The sequence below is a fragment of the Cryptomeria japonica genome, chromosome 3, assembly GCF_030272615.1.
Source record: "Cryptomeria japonica chromosome 3, Sugi_1.0, whole genome shotgun sequence".
In the NCBI taxonomy this organism is placed as follows: domain Eukaryota; kingdom Viridiplantae; phylum Streptophyta; class Pinopsida; order Cupressales; family Cupressaceae; genus Cryptomeria; species Cryptomeria japonica.
The window spans coordinates 320,949,353-320,965,724 of record NC_081407.1 but is presented as its reverse complement, the minus strand read 5'-3'; positions in this window follow the sequence as shown (position 1 = coordinate 320,965,724).

Here is a 16,372-nt window from a genome sequence, read left to right as displayed (position 1 = left end):
TAATGAGAAAACTTATCGGCATGACCTAGACCGATAACTCTGAAGGAGATCCAAAAGGAAGTTTAGAAGAAGGTGCTCATCGACATTGTAGACATCTAAAAATGGTCAACACTTGCGGAGTCATACTTTAACATTTGCACATTGCCTTATTTTAGGGTTCTTGCGTGGTATTAACATTTCTTCTATGTCGCGCACTTGGTCTTTATCATTTGTGAGAATTGAGTCCTTCTTCTATATTCCTCATTTATCCCGCTTTTGAATTTGGTCTTGTCGATAATAATCTTCAGTCATGATTTTGGTCGATCTTATCCTGTCACAACAATGTGCATTCTCATTTGGCATATTTTGACATCGTCAATTCGATTTCATTCTGGACATCGTCAATCCTAATCGATGATAGAATTAGGGATTTTGTCAATCTTGTCATCTTGCGATCGATTCGCCATCGATCCTTGTCAATCTTGTCAATTTTGTGATCGATTTGTCATCGATCATTGTCATTTTCAATCTTGTCATTTTGCGATCGATTTTTCATAGATCATCATCCTTCTCAATCATGTCAATTTGGATCAATTAGTCATTGTTCCTCGTCAATTGGCGCATTTATCAATCAAATCATTCGTTAGCATTGGTCCTTTATCAGTCAGAAATTATGATCAAATTGAATCGACATCAAATCGATCTTACATCAAGACCTAATTGTCGTCCTTGCATTTCTAATTCATTTAACCTTGTTTGTCATTTTCCCTTTAGGTTAAATAATTTATTTATTTATCCGAAGTCTTCTTGTCACAATTAAATATTTATTTAATTGGCTAATTAATTCCTCCTCTTTTTGTAAATTAATTAATGAATGAAAAATTATTAATTAATTTACCTAATTTTCATCAATTTCCTAATTTCCAAGTCATCATTTCTAACCTAATTTTCTAATTTCTCCTAAATTCCTAAATGTCTATTTCTATTTCAAAATCTTGTCATAAATTCTTGCATAGAAATTTGTCATAAATTGTCATAAATCCTTGCATAGCAATTTGTCATACACTTGTCATAATTTTGTTATTCTTGATTTGAATTTCCATTTGAATCACTTTCATGCTAATCTTGTCTTTTCTCCAATTTATCTATAAATTGGATGAATTTCTTCAATCAAAAGGCCAAATCAATCACACTTCTAGTACCCTTATGCTGTCGTCTTGTCTTGTCAATCTTGCTTTCATATTATACTTATCCACTTGAAGGTGAGATCCACAAAACAAAGTAATTTGAAGGAGAAAGAAGGACAATGGAGAATCATGGAGGAGACATCTGCATTTGAGATGGTTTGCGTTTGAATTGAATGTTTCATTTCCATATCTCTATTGAATGTTTGTAGGTTTTGTTATCATTGCAATTTAGTTTTCGTGATTGAACTAGTTTAATGTATCTATTTGCTTTAATGATTTCTAGATTCCTATCTACATTAATTGGTGAACCCAATGTGAACTAACCCCCTAACCATGCTTTTGAGTGCTGTTGAGCTGATTTGCAGGTGAAAAACCCAAGAAACAGGGTAATTCAGGGCTTTCTGGGCACTTCTGCGCCTGTGTCACTGCATTCTGCACCTGTGTCAAGGGATCTGCGCCTATGTCACTGCATCCTATGCCTGTGTCAAAGGGATCTATGCCCATGTTAATGCATTCTACACCTGTGTAAGACATTCTGCACCTGTGTAGGCCAGAAACAAAGGTAAAAATCAGTGTTTTTACTTGCAAATTACTTTGTTTTGCATTCTGTTTCTGCATTTTGGTTTTTCTTTGGTACTGATTCTCTATGCAACACCTTGGCGTTATGCATGGCAAAGACAAAAATGAAACTACTAATAAATTTTATGCAGGTTTGCTAGTTAAAGACCAAACATATCAAACTTCTAACTTAATGATTTTGCAGGTTGCCTTGTACTCCAACCGAACTTTTGTGTTTGTGATTCATAATTAGGCACCTAGTATGATTGCTAAGTAGGATGGAATGAACATGTGTTTTCTTTGATTGTCGAGTTTGAAATTGGAGTAGGAGAGTATGCTCTCATCCTTCTTAGGGTGATCAGAAATCCAGATCTTTGATACCATTCTCATGGCTCGAATTGTTTGTTACCTTTAGAGGGCCTGCCTTCCCGACCATTTTCTTTCTTTTGCAAGCAAGTGACAATCGTGAGAAGGGAACGACCCAAAGTGAGCACAGCCAGAGTACCTTGGCATTCTAACTCACTATAAATAAATACCTGATGGGCGAAAGATTTGAAGGAAGGGTTATGTGGGAATTGTAGTTACTTGGGAAGTGATGACCCTTGGACTCTTTCTCATATCAACATCTAAGTAGGGCCTCATGGTCTAAATCATGCTTGCACGACTACATTTGTATGGTATCTTGGTGGGCCTATGTCTCAATCATGCTTGCGTGACACCAAGGAGTAGCGCTTAACATAAATCCTTATTAAACACCTTGTATTTAGAGGCCAAAATCCTTCTAGTTGCTTGAGAAGGAGGAGTTTGGATACTTGGAAGAGATACTAAGTTTTCCATGGGGATATTTCCATGGGGATTGATGCTTGGTTGCCCTGAGAAGTGAGTGACGTGGAGGGGAGCCCGTGGGGTCAAGCATCTATGTATTCTCCTTGAATCTCATAACGAGTCTACCTCTCAAGTACCTACTGTCCTTACCTACCATAAGAAATGTGTGAATGAGCATGATTGTCTTGAGTCTAAGTTAAAATATCTTGTCTTCTTTGCTTGCCAAAAAGTTGAGTTGTCTCATTTAAAAAACAAGACAAATTGATTCAAAACAAGGTTAAACACAAGAGTATTTCATTCAACAAAGTTCAAAACACCTTCAAACATGGTTGTCAAACATTTTTCAAAATCTTGTCTCAACATTCATGTCACTTAGATTTAGGTTCATCCTCGGTTTGCCTTTTGCAAATTCATTGTCAATTACCAAGGTTAAGTTTCACCTAGGTCATACTCCTTTGCATATCAATAAGGGTCCTCCATTTGTATGTGTCTTCTTGCATTAGAGCAATACCATTTCATAATTCAACCTTAGGTTTTGCCTTAGGTTGACATTGTCATACATTTTCATTTGCATCCTTGTCCTTATAACATTAGGTCACATTTGCATACCCTAGGTCTCTTCATTAAGCTTAGGTCATTATCATATCATATTAGGGTCATTGGCATAGTAATTGTCTGGTTTGTCATACTTGAGTAATCCAAATCTTTGAATAAACCCTAAGTCATTGTTAGGAAGTCTAGACCTTATCAAAATTTTGTCTTTTTGTCATCAATTTCAATTGGTCAAACCTAGCTTAGTATCCAAGCATATAGGGGAGACATTGTCATTTTGTCCTTTTGTCACTTGGTCCTTTTGTCCTTTGAGGTCTAGACGTCATTTCAATTTCCTAAGGGTCTCTTTCTTATATTTTCATTCCAAAAGTTTGTCCAAAATCTTGAAAAACAACAAAAACATAGGTTGCATTCTTGCCATAGATTACATTTTCATCTATTTAGGTTGCATATCATACATCATCCTTTTAAAATAAAAAATCCCAAAAGCATTGCATAGTGACATGTCTATTGCAACAAGGTTCCAAGCACCAATGATGCAACAAAGTTTGACATATCAACCGACAATGCAATCGAATTTTAATCCAAGGCAATCACAATTATATCCAACCCAACAACAAGGCAATATCGATCAAACTTTTTATGATGAAACAAGTCTCCAAATACAAAAACTAGAGGAGAAACTAGCTCAAGAAAATGAGATTTTGGAACAAAGAGTGAAAAACATTGAGAAAAATATATCACAAATGTCCAAAATGTTTTGAAAATTTCCAGGTTGAAATCCAAAGATTGAGCCAATTGATGTAAGATCTCTTCTTGAACAATCAGACATACCAGCTCTCCTCTCCCAAATAGAGATGATGAAACAATTTCAAGAAAAGAGACAACATCAATTTCAACATTATGTGCCTCCACAACAAGAACAAGAAGGTGTTTACTATCAATTAGATTTTCAACCAATACAACCAATGGTTCAACCAATTGTTCAACATATACAACCAATACAACCAATGGTCCAATTTCAACAATATGTCCAACCAACTATACAATGTCCACAAATGGTTCAACCAATGGTGGAATATCAATGTCAACAACCACAGCCAAACATTCAAAAACAAAGGTTGCAGCACACACCAACCCAAGTTTCAAACATGTCAGAACAATTGAACCAAGTCCAATATCAAAACATGACATCAGATCAGAACCAACTCCTTGCCAAACAAGTTCAAATTCCATATACAACCATGTCAAAACCTTGAAAGAAAGATGGCTTTATTGCAAGGCTCTTAAGGAACCTACCAAGTGAGTTCTTTGAAGAAGATCAAGATAATACAATTATGTCTAGCAATGCCTCATCCCCCTGCAAACAAATTGACTCTCCAGTGGCATCTATCCCTACACCTTTAGAAGTTTCACAAGAACCTTCCATATTGTCCTCATCAAACAATACACCCAAGGATGAAATTATCCAAGGGCTATCCATAATTGATTTCCAAGATAATCCAATTCATGATGCACGTTCTTGTCATGTTTCAGAAATACAAGACCCAATGCCACCATGCACTTTATTGCCATTACCTGTTTTAGAGGACCCCATTCGAAGTCCCTCTTCCTCATGTTCAAGCATTTATTCCTTGCCAAAATCCATCACAAATGTTGAAAGTGCATTTCCTTCATATGAAAACATTGATTCCTTGACAAAATCCCCCATGCATATCCAAAGTCCAACCCCATGTCAAGAGGATAATTTAGAGCATGAAGAAACGTGTCTTGAAACAGATCAAGATCAAGATCTTGAAACCTTATCATCCCATCCAATTGTTGACCAAGACTCCATGTTCCCAGACACTCACGATGATTCCCCTATTCTTGTCCATCCTATCCAAAGTCCTATTGACACTCCATTCCTTTAGCAAGATCAAGATATCCCAGTCCATCCAATCCCAAACGATCCCATTCTATTTCATGAAAAAAATGTCCTTTCAAATCCCATTGACATTCCACTTCCTAAGAAAGATCAAGATATCCCTTCCATCTTTTTCGATGATTCCATTAAAAGTCAAGAGCAAAGCACCTTTAAAGAGGAATCCAATGATCTTCCTCCTTGTCAAGATCAATGTATCCTTCCAAATTCATTTCCAACACAAGACCCTATCATTCCTTCAGATCCTCCACAAGATCCACTTGTTCCTCCATCTCCTTGTCTTAATACTCCATATACACTCCAAGATATCATTTCTTTTGATGATCCCATTATTTCTCCCATTCCATCTCTTGAAGAGCCTGTCATTGAACCATGTCCACTACACAATCCTAGTCCCCCTCATGATCCTAATCCGCATCATGATTCTAACATGTCAGTGCAAGATGTTCATGAACCCTCGACATGCATAATGGGTTCTTCCACTTTGGTACAATCTGATCCACTTCAAGATCTCATTATTTCTCTCATATCATATCCACCTCATAATGGACTCGTGTCTTCTTCCCAAAGAAAAGAGTATCCTACAAGTCAAGATATTCATAAAGGCAAAGGAGTAGCTCTCCATAAGCAAGAATCCCTTCACGTTAAAGAAAATATTAAGGGTCATGGCCTCAGTGAAATTCCTCAAGATGTTGGTACCCCTACTAAATCCAACATCCCTTCAAAATCCAAACATATCCCTTCCCCATTATCCCTTCCATCCATCTTAGGTCCTTATAATATCCCTTCGTCCTCTATGCAAGGTCAGCAAAGGCACACATCCTTGAGTAAATTTCATCCATCCAAAAGAACTCCATTTCATTCCTATCCATCCATGCATTCCTTTCCCCCTCCAACCAAGCAATTTGGATGCCAAGTGTAAACATCATAAGTCTAGCAATCCACATGTATTCAAGGATCAACATGTCCAATATAATCGACATGTCAAAACAAAGAACAAATTGATCTATAAAGAAAAAAATATATCCAAAAGGCCATAAAGGCCCACTGAGCAAAATAAAGCAAAGTCAAAATATATATGGGTTCCTAAATCCCTTGTGCAAGAAATGCACTCCAAGGAACCACAAAAGCATGAAAAATCAAAAACCATGTGGATCTCTAAGCGGCTCCTTGAAGAATAAAAGCCTAAAGAAACATCAAAATTGGCATCTAAAATTGCTAATCCTCCATCCAAACCTTCCAAGTCTATTTCTCCACTACCTTCTTCATCCATTTTGGGCCCTTATGTCCCAAAATCTATAGCCTTTCCTCCGTCAAAATCTCAATATCCAAAATACATCTTTCCTCCATCAGTCCATCACCCCTCAAGGTGTGTGCCAATGTTGATCTTGCCTTCATTTCCATCCAGTGAAGCCCAATTCTTCCAATACCCTATCCATTATCCAATGCATATTTTCCATCCTTCGATCCCTTTGATCCCATCCTTTGCATAAATCCTTGCCTTAGTTTCATCTCATTTTCCATGTCCTTATCCTACCAACGTCTTTGAGCATACTTTTAAAGGTCATGGTCCATTTTTTTCAAGGCTACTATCCAAACAAAAAGACGCTTGAGTCCTTCTTCCATCCCCTATCATGTGCCCATCTTCTATTGAAAAAGTCAAAATACAAAAAAAAAAGTGAAAAAAAAGAGACAAAAAAAAAAAGTAAAGCAAAAATAATTCGTCCACTGGTGAAAACCTAGCAAACAAGCACCTTGGGCAACTACCATGATGAAAACTTGGCAAACAGGTGTCATGTGTAATCCATGAACTTCTTGCATGTCATAGTTGGGGGCAGGTTTCCTCCTTCATTATCTTGTCATATCCTATTACACTTCATTATCCTATCATGTCTTATTACTCCTCCATTATCATATTGTCCCTCATGTTCATTTCCTCTTTCCACCTTTGATCTTGACAAGGATGAGGATCGTCATGAGCATCATGCATCTTGTTTGCAGCTTTTAGTCCATCATAGCTTTTGGTCTTTATCCATTTGCTTAGTACAACCTTTCATCCATATTCCCTAGCTTATTGCAACTTTCTGCCACTATCCCATAGCCAATCTCGACCTTCAATCCATGTCTCTTATCCATTCTTGGTCTTGCTTATCCTATCCATATCTTATCACTATCCATACACTCTTTTTCATTCCTTGATCTTGATTTGACATAAGGACGCAAAATTTAAACATGGTTTCAAAAACCTCTTGACATGTCCCTCATGCCATCTTCCTGCTTTACATTGTCATATCTAGTCTCTTGTCCCATCACACAGTAGCCCTTGAAAATTACATCCGTATTGTCTCCATGATAAAAGGCCTTTGTCTTCCCTCTATCCACCATTATTTCAGAAAGCCTGTTTATTCACCTGTCATATTCCTTGCCTTGCTAGACACTGGGGGCAAAATCAAAAAAAATAAAAAAAAATGTCCTGAAAAAATCCTAAACATCAAAAAATGTCCTGAAAAAATCCTAAACATCAAAAAATGTCCTGAAATAATCCCTAAAAATCAAAAAATGTCCTAAAATAATCCCTAAAAATTGAAAAAAAATGTCCTGAAATAATAATTAAAAAAAAAAATGTCATGAAATAATCCAAAAAAATCGAAAAAAATGCCCTAAAATAATCCAAAAAAATTGAAAAAATCCCTAAACATCAAATAAAGTCCTGAAAAAATGAACACAAAAAATTTTGTAAAACCTCGAAAAGCAAAACAAAAAAAAATCCCCTTTGTGCATAAGACAGATCACTGAGCGTCCCTCCAACGACACGTAATCACACATTGTGCTTTAATGGAATCATGCATTAATAGATGAACTTTTTCAATCAAACCAGACATTCAAGCTGATCACAATTGTCATATCAATCAATCAACATCATTATCATTAGTCCTTGTCACATTATCATGGGTCTTATATAGGGTGTGGTATACTCGAAACTAGACTGTGTCCTGTCTTAGACAGGGTACCACATTCCCTAAAACCAGACAACATGATCGTCCTATCAACACTTTCAACTTTTGACAATGAAGATCAAGATGTTTGTTTGACTTGTCAGAATTAGCGAGTCTTATCATTTATTGATTTATCTTTGGCTTCGATCATGTTCCTATGTTGCTTGATGATGTCACTGAGTGATTTAGAGTGACCGGGATGGCTCATGGTCCCTTTTGATTTTTGTTGTGTTTGCTATTTGTGGAATGTTTATCACAAACTGGGGCAACTATATCATTGGGTGTCTATGATAAGTACGTTCTCTTTGTGAACGCCGCACATACCTCGACCCTTGATGTATGTACCCTAGGATGCCTCACTCATTCCTTGTGTGTGATGTGTCTGTCTTTTGCAAAAAGGGTTATGTTTCAGCTCTGGCCTTCAATGCCATGATGCTATGCATCCATTTTGCTACATTAAATAAAGGTTCTCACCTACAAAGTGCATTAGTGAAAGCAAGTTTTTCTTCGTCTCTAACTGTCCTCTGTCTCATTTCTTCTTACTAACATTTCTTTCATCAGTTCGGGTAGTCAGTTCGGTCTAGTTCTCCGATCTCCAAACACATATGCTGCATCCTGCATTCATTGATTAGTACATTTGCATTACATCAAGCATCACGTCAAGCATTTTATCCATTTCATATTCTAAACGCATCAAAAACACATAAAAATATATCCATACATGTTCCATAATGGTACATAAACAGTGCATAAGTCATCCATACATGGAAAGTAAACATAAGCCATAACACATTGCATCCCATCATATCAATGCATATCATATCATGTATCAAAATAATATCAGAGTACAAAATTGGACTATCTGTCCTCAGTATGGCCTACAGGTTGACTACATAATGTCACACTACATAATGTCAACTGTCTGTCATAAGGAGCATGTGCCTCTGTCACTGGGTTCTCCCTCTGTCCTCCTCATCCCTACCATGTCTCAAGGATGATGTCCCTCTTGCCCCAGGTCCTGGCTATGGTGGTCTCATAGGTCCACTCATCCCCATGTTGCTCACTGACCTCCAAGAGCGTGGCCTGCTCTCTGTCCTCAATCGTGCCTGATATGATGTTGCTCTCTGCTCTGGTGGAACTGCACTCTCATATAGTGTCCTCCAATGGCGTATCTACTCTCCATTCTCTACCAACATCTATGCCATCTCACGTGCACTGGCATCCCTAATTGACCCAATATACTCGGTGACTCTCTGTTCTTGTCACTGTGCCTGGGCTATTGCTGTATCTCGAGCCGCTATGAGTCTAGCTATCTCTGCTCTGAACTGATCCTGCTCTGTCCTCAATATAGCATTCTGCCTCTCTAATGTTGCAATGTGATCATGCTGACTCGCTATGGTAGCCCTGCACATCTCCATCTCCTCTATCCTAGCTGTCTCCGGCTCTATGGGTATATCCTACAACGACTCCTAATCGGCTGAATTTGGCTCATAATCTTCATCCTCATCATCTCCATCCTCATCACCTCCCTCATCCTCATCACCACCCTCATCCTCCTCATCCTCATCATCTCTCTCCTCCTCTCCAGTGAGTGGGAAGTCCTCCTGTCTCCTAGGTACTGGAATATCAGGATCTGTCAATGGCACTGGCCATCGTCATGCAAACCATCGCTCATACTCCTTTGTCATCCCGGTGTCCACCACATATGATCTCCAATCCCACTATCTCTGTTGTAGCTGTGTGAAGTCAGCATATGCTATGTGTTGCTGAATCATCCTCCCCCACTGACTCGTCTCTCTGTGAGATCGGGCAAAGTGTGCAGTCCCTCTAGGTATATCCTACCTCTCTCCAAACTATCGTCTGACTCTCTCTAGCAGGTACATCTCAATCACTCTCTGGCAATTCACTGGTCGCCCAATTAGGTATCTCTCTTGTCTGCAATACGGTAGCTCATCACTATCATCTGACCATCCCGGGCAATCAAGATATGGCCTCCATGTGAACTCTCTCAATCTGTCTAGCTCATGTCACCAATACAATATGTATCCAAAAGGACCCTATCTCAGTGCTCCCCCATAGCAGTACACATATGGTTGATGTGGTACTACCTGTCTCTCTGCAATTGGTCGACATATGGCTATGTGCTCAAATGCCCATACCTGTAATAGTGTGACCCCACAGCTCAATGTCTACACTCCCTAATATGCTATCTGATGCAACTGAAAATATAGCATAGCAAGCACACATGGTCCCCATATGTACACCATCCCCTCTATCACCATCCGCTCTAGCACTCTTCCCCATCCAATAGGGAATCCATGTCCTCATTTGTCCCCTGCTAATAGGCATGCTATAACCACGACTATCACCACATATCGTTGATCATACTTTGATGCCATGGTCTCCCAGCCAATCTCCCTCTCTACGATATCCAGATCATCTGCGTCGCACTCAAATAATCTGCACAAAGCATCTCTCCTTGTCACTGGGTCATACTCTATCATCTCCCCATGAATCAGAATGCGGAGGATATGCCATACATCCTCTAGTGTCACAGTCGCCTCTCCAGTCGCCAGATGGAATGAGGAGGTCTTCGAATGCCATCTCTCTGCCAATGCGGTAAGCAGTCCTGTGTTTTCCCTAATCTCAGGCATGAATGTGATATAGTATTGTAGCGTCGTAAATTGTACGCACTTGCTAGGGTGGTACAATTTCACACCTAGTTTAGCACCCGCCTTGGCGCATTTTGCATTTTGCATTGCATTTTCCCCTTTAGCACTTAATTAATTAAATTAATTAGGTCTAGGGTTCTATTTTATCATCTCCCATATCATAAAGTTGGGCCCTTTTCATTAAAGTGTGCCCCTTTCATTTTATTCTTCCAATACATCATTTAATCAAAAACCCTGATTAGGTCCTATTTTGAACTTGGGGGCTTGATTTCGGGGGTCAAAACATCTCGAAATTACCTGTAACTTCGGGATTCCCTCTAAAATCATCATATCCGACGGCCCTGAAAATTTGGTGAAAAGTTGTCGGGACCATGGCGCCCGGCGTGCACATGGTCCCAGACATTTTTCTCAAAATTTTAGGAGCACGATCCAATCATAAAATAAAGCTTAACCCCAAGAAATTGGCGGGAGATTCAATCTCTAGGTCGGCCAAAAGTTGAAATTAAGACCTAGGGTTTCATATATAAGAGCTCTCTTTCTTCATTTGAGAGGATCCGGATTTTTGGTTTGAAGGACCTTCTATGCAGCGAAAGAGTAGATCTTTGAAGACTTCAACAACATTCAACATCCATCCATCAAGCACTCATCAATTTCATTCATCCATTTAGGGCTTTGAAGACATTGAAGAGCAATAAGGGATCACCGACTGAAGATTGGCTTGTACCCCTCCCTTGGGGTTGGGTATGATTTCATGTTGTTTTCATGTCTTTGCATAAGCCTCATTATATCACTTGTATTCATGCTTTAGATCACTTTGCATCTTGATTTGGAGCATTTACATTATCATTTGCAAGCAATTAGGGTTTACTTTCTAGGTTGCTCTAGTTTGCTTACTTGCATTTTTAGGATCTTGCACACACACTACTTTTACAATACAACTTGGCTATTTGTGGAGGTGGAAATCACCAAAGTGGGGGTTTGAATAAGGCAAAACCCTATATAGCCGCCCTACAACCCTTTTCAGATATAAGTGCAAGTTTCGGGATTCGAAGGACACCGCAAGTTGCAGATCTGACGAAAGTAGACTGAGATGGAACTTCACACCAAATTTCAGTGCAAAAGACCAGGACAGGGGCGTGGGGTGCCCTGGTCCTGCCAGGATAGGGATGCTGGGTGCCCTGGTCCCTGGGACAGGGGCGTTGGGCGCCCTGGTCCTTCTGTCAGACAACAAGTTTCAGCATTTTTGATAGCTTTTCAGGTTGCAAAACAACAGTTTCAGGAGCAGTTTCAGGTGCAGAATCAGGACAGTGGCACCCACGCCCCCGTCCCGAACATTTCCACTCAGATTTTAACTCCGGGTACGCATTTACATTCTTATCTTGTCCTTGTGTTTACAGCTTTCCATAGTTTAAGTTCAATTCTGCAATCTTGTTATTAGTTCATACTTGCACTTTGGGGTTGGGAATTGAACTTGCATCATTTTATCTTTCAATTACAACAAAGGAGTAGAAATCCTAATAGGTAGCCCATGGCTCTCTCTTCCACAAAAAGAAGTAGCCAAATGTGTGATACCTCTAGGCTCTTTCGTATTCTCTAATTCTGATTTATGTTTTCAAATTTGAGTGTTTATTCTATTTCAAATTCAAATTTGTATTTACAAGTTTTAATTTCTTGCAAGATTCAAAAATTTAGAGGAAATTTTGCTAAAACCCTAATTTTTTAATTTCAAAGTTGAACTTGTGGATAGCTTAATTGGGATCAATAATTTCAAATCTGATTTAGGAACTCATTTGAATCATAAATTTCATTTTCTAAATATACATTCTAAGTGCTTGCATTGGTTAAAATTAAACATTTCCTTCTATTCTGCATATGTTATCATTTGAAAGAGGAAAATTGTTGTCATGATGCATTCATTTCATAGATGTGATAATGGGTTAGCTTCCCTTGTTTCAATTTTTCCTTCTCCTCAAGAACCTCCCCCGATCTATAATAACATTTTAGTGCTTAAAAGAGTTGCTACCAATCCCTTTGAGACTCTCCCAGGCTCTAAGGATGAAGACTTTAAGAGTGATCTTGACAATTCTCCTAAAATGTGCCCTTCCTATTTAGCTATCCTAGAGGAAGAGAATGATATCATAAACACCTTTCTTAATGTTACTTCACCTTCCCTACATGATGCCTCTCTAAGTGAAAAGGTATTGATGGACATTGACTTATTTTCTCCTAAAGTTGGTCCTTCCAATGGGGGCATGTTAGTGCAACAAGAGGTTATGAACACTTCTTTCAAAGATCTCCTTCCTAAGCATGAATCTTTGGAGAAATATGTTCATGTTCCTCCTAAAAAACACTCCCTTCATGAGGATCCTTTTGTGCAAGAAGATGACATGATCCCTACATTTCCTAGTGATGGCATTTCCTTTTCCAACAAAATTCCCATTAGAGATGATGAATTAATGATAAATGCTTACCCTTCTCCTAAAGTTTGTCTTACCCATAAGCATCCCTTAGAGAAAGAAGATGAAATAATAAGCAATTTCCTTAATTCTCTCTCCCCTAAAGATCATATTGAATATATTTTGAGGAAAGAGGATGAGTTTAACACATCTATTGATGCTCTCCCTCCTAAGGATGAGGAATTACTAAACAATGTTATCTCCTCTCTCGAAATTGACAATACTTCAAACATTCCTTTCAACAACCTCACTATTTGGGATGAACCATTAGAAGAAGGTGTAGATTATTCTCTACCCCATGAGAGAACCCTAGCCAAAGGGGATGAAGTCAAGATTGAAAATTCCCTTGATAGTTTCTCACCTTCCTTGAACCTCAATTATTCTCCCTCTAAAAATAAAGTGTCTCCCTCTCCTCAACTTGGTTCTACTCATAAGGATACCTTAGTTCAAAGAAAGATGGTTAACATCTCTTTCAAAGATCTCCCTCTCAAAAGTGAGACTTTAGAGAGTAATGTTGATCCTTCTCCTAGAGAGTTTATTCCCCATGTAGGTCCTTTGATGATAGAGGATGATATGACCTTTCCTAGTATTACTCTTCCTACTAGAACATCAATGTCTACCCCTTGTCTCTCTCCTAAAATTGATTTAATCCGTGATGAGATTTTAGTGCAAGAGAAGACTATCAACAATTCTTCCAACACTTTTGTTCATTCCTCTAAACCATCCTCAATCAATTTGATACATGTGAATGAAACACCTAACAAACCTCTCTTCACTATACAAGGTGCTTGCCCTTCTCAAAATTCTCAACCTTTAAATAAGCCTATCTTAGTGGTTCAAGGTGGTTATGCTAATGATTCTTTTTGCACTCCTAAGAAACCTATTATTACTGTGCAAGGAGGTTATTCTACTAAGAGCCCTTATGAGTATGCTAAGCAATTGACTAGAGAGAGTTATAACACGGTTGCTCATACCTATAACACAAGAAACAATAGGCAACCTAATCCTCCTCCAGTTATCCCAACTTCACTTCCTCCTTCCCAACCTCTTCTTCCTCAAGCTCCTCGTATTTCACAAGTTCTCGGTAAGGAATATGATCTCATAGAACAACTTAAAGCTACCACTGCTAAGATATCCCTTTGGGATTTGATCCAAACTTCTTCCGCTCATCATGGAATGTTACAAGATGCCTTGAAAGATTTGAATGTTCCTCCACCTAATACATCTAGTAATATAGTATCTTTGGTTAACTCTGTGATGAATCCTAAAGCTCAAATTGTGTTTACTCAAGATGAGTTTCCTACTAGTGAAATTCAACATCAATATGATCCCTTGATGATTGTGGTTATCATAAATGACACTGCTATAAGATGAACAATGGTAGATAATGGTTCTGGCCTTAATGTGTGTAGCATTAATCTATTGCATAAGATGAATGTGGATACATCCCTTATTGAGCCTGACTCTCATCCCATTCGAGGCTTTGATAATGTGGCTAAGTCTTCATTAGGTATTATCACCTTACCCATCACAGTGGGACCTGTTACTTTGCCTACTCCTATCCATGTTATGTCAGGAAATCTAACATACAACTTGTTATTAGGGAGACCTTGGATTCACAGTATGCAAGCTGTCCCCTCTACATTGCATAGACAAGTTAAATTTATTTATAATAATAAGACATATACCTTGATAGGTGATACTAATTTTCAAGCTTGTTTGCAAACATCTACTTCCAAAGGGAGTTCTTCTGAGCCTTCTTCTTCTAGTGATGACTCTTTAAACAATATACCTATGAACAAATCATCATCCTCTGATAATCAAAATTCTTTGGATGAGTCTGAAGTTCCTGAAGAAGATTTTTCTCAACTTGAATCTACACATGAAAAGGCTTTTGATCCTGAGAAGGTTCTCGCAGAAGATGATTGGGGATCTCTTGATTTCAATCCCACCTTTGTAGGTGAGTATAGGGTTCCTCCTAGAGAGCTTAAAGTTAAAAAGAAGGAAGAAACTAGAGATCAATCAGTCTTACCTGAACCTATGAGCAATAATTTTGTGGCTGCTTCTCAAACTTCTTCTCCTCACACCTCTAATTCTGAAGAATTTGATTCTTTGTCTTATGAAAAACCACCTTTTCTTTCTGAAATGGCTAATCGTTATGGTCGTGGTTTTCATATTTTGGCTAAGAGTGGCTATAGTGGAAATGGTTGTGGTACAAATGAACAAGGAATTAAAGTTCCTTTAGAACATAACATGCATGAATATTCATTTGGACTTGGATATAATCTTTCTAAGCCCACCAAAGCATCTAAAAGACCATCTCTCAATGTGAATGCTATATTTAGTAGTGATGATGATCTCACTTCAACTGAATCATCTTCTACTTCTATCAACTCTCATTCCCCTCATAAGGAAATCTTGGCGATGACCAAATCTCTTTATGATTCCCCTCAAATTTCTAAATCCACTTATGAATCTTTATCTCCTATTCATCATAAATTCCTTTCCTCCAGGGATAAGGCTCTAATAAATTACACTCATCCTTCTTCTAAGATTTCTTGTGACTTTTCTTCCTCAATTTTTATCATTTTATACATGTTTTTGATCTCACTTATAGTTGAGCATTTAGCATGTCATATTCAAATACCTCATTCAATCTATCATGTCTTTAAATAACATTAATGGCTATTATGTTGCTCATCATTATGTGACATTGGTAGCTCATTCACTAGGAGCTCATTGTCATTCATGATGGTACAATCTCAAGTGCAATCATATTTTTTGAAGCAACATAATAGCCTAATTTTTCTATGTTATCTCTTGTTCCTATGGGGTAATAGTGTGGAAATACTGATCATCTTTGCTTTAGAATTCTCTTTTCCTAGATATGGGAGAAGATGTGTATTCTCTTTCCTATCCTACCCACTTCTTGTGAGGAGCATTTTACATACACTAATGTCTTGCTTGCATGAACTCATGTGAGTATGTAGTACATTTTGTTCATGTCTAAATCTCTCCCTGGAAGATTGTGTAAGTCCTTCTCATTGTCCTTATCCTTGGGAGGCAATGATCTTTCCTTATTTTTATCTAAGGATCCACTTTTTCCTATTTTGTGGATGGTGTGAACTTTATTACTTGATGTTATTCCTTGTATGCATTTGTTGTTGTTTGTTCAAGGATTCTCTCTTACAAAAGGTGTAAGTCCTTGACTACAACCTTCTTT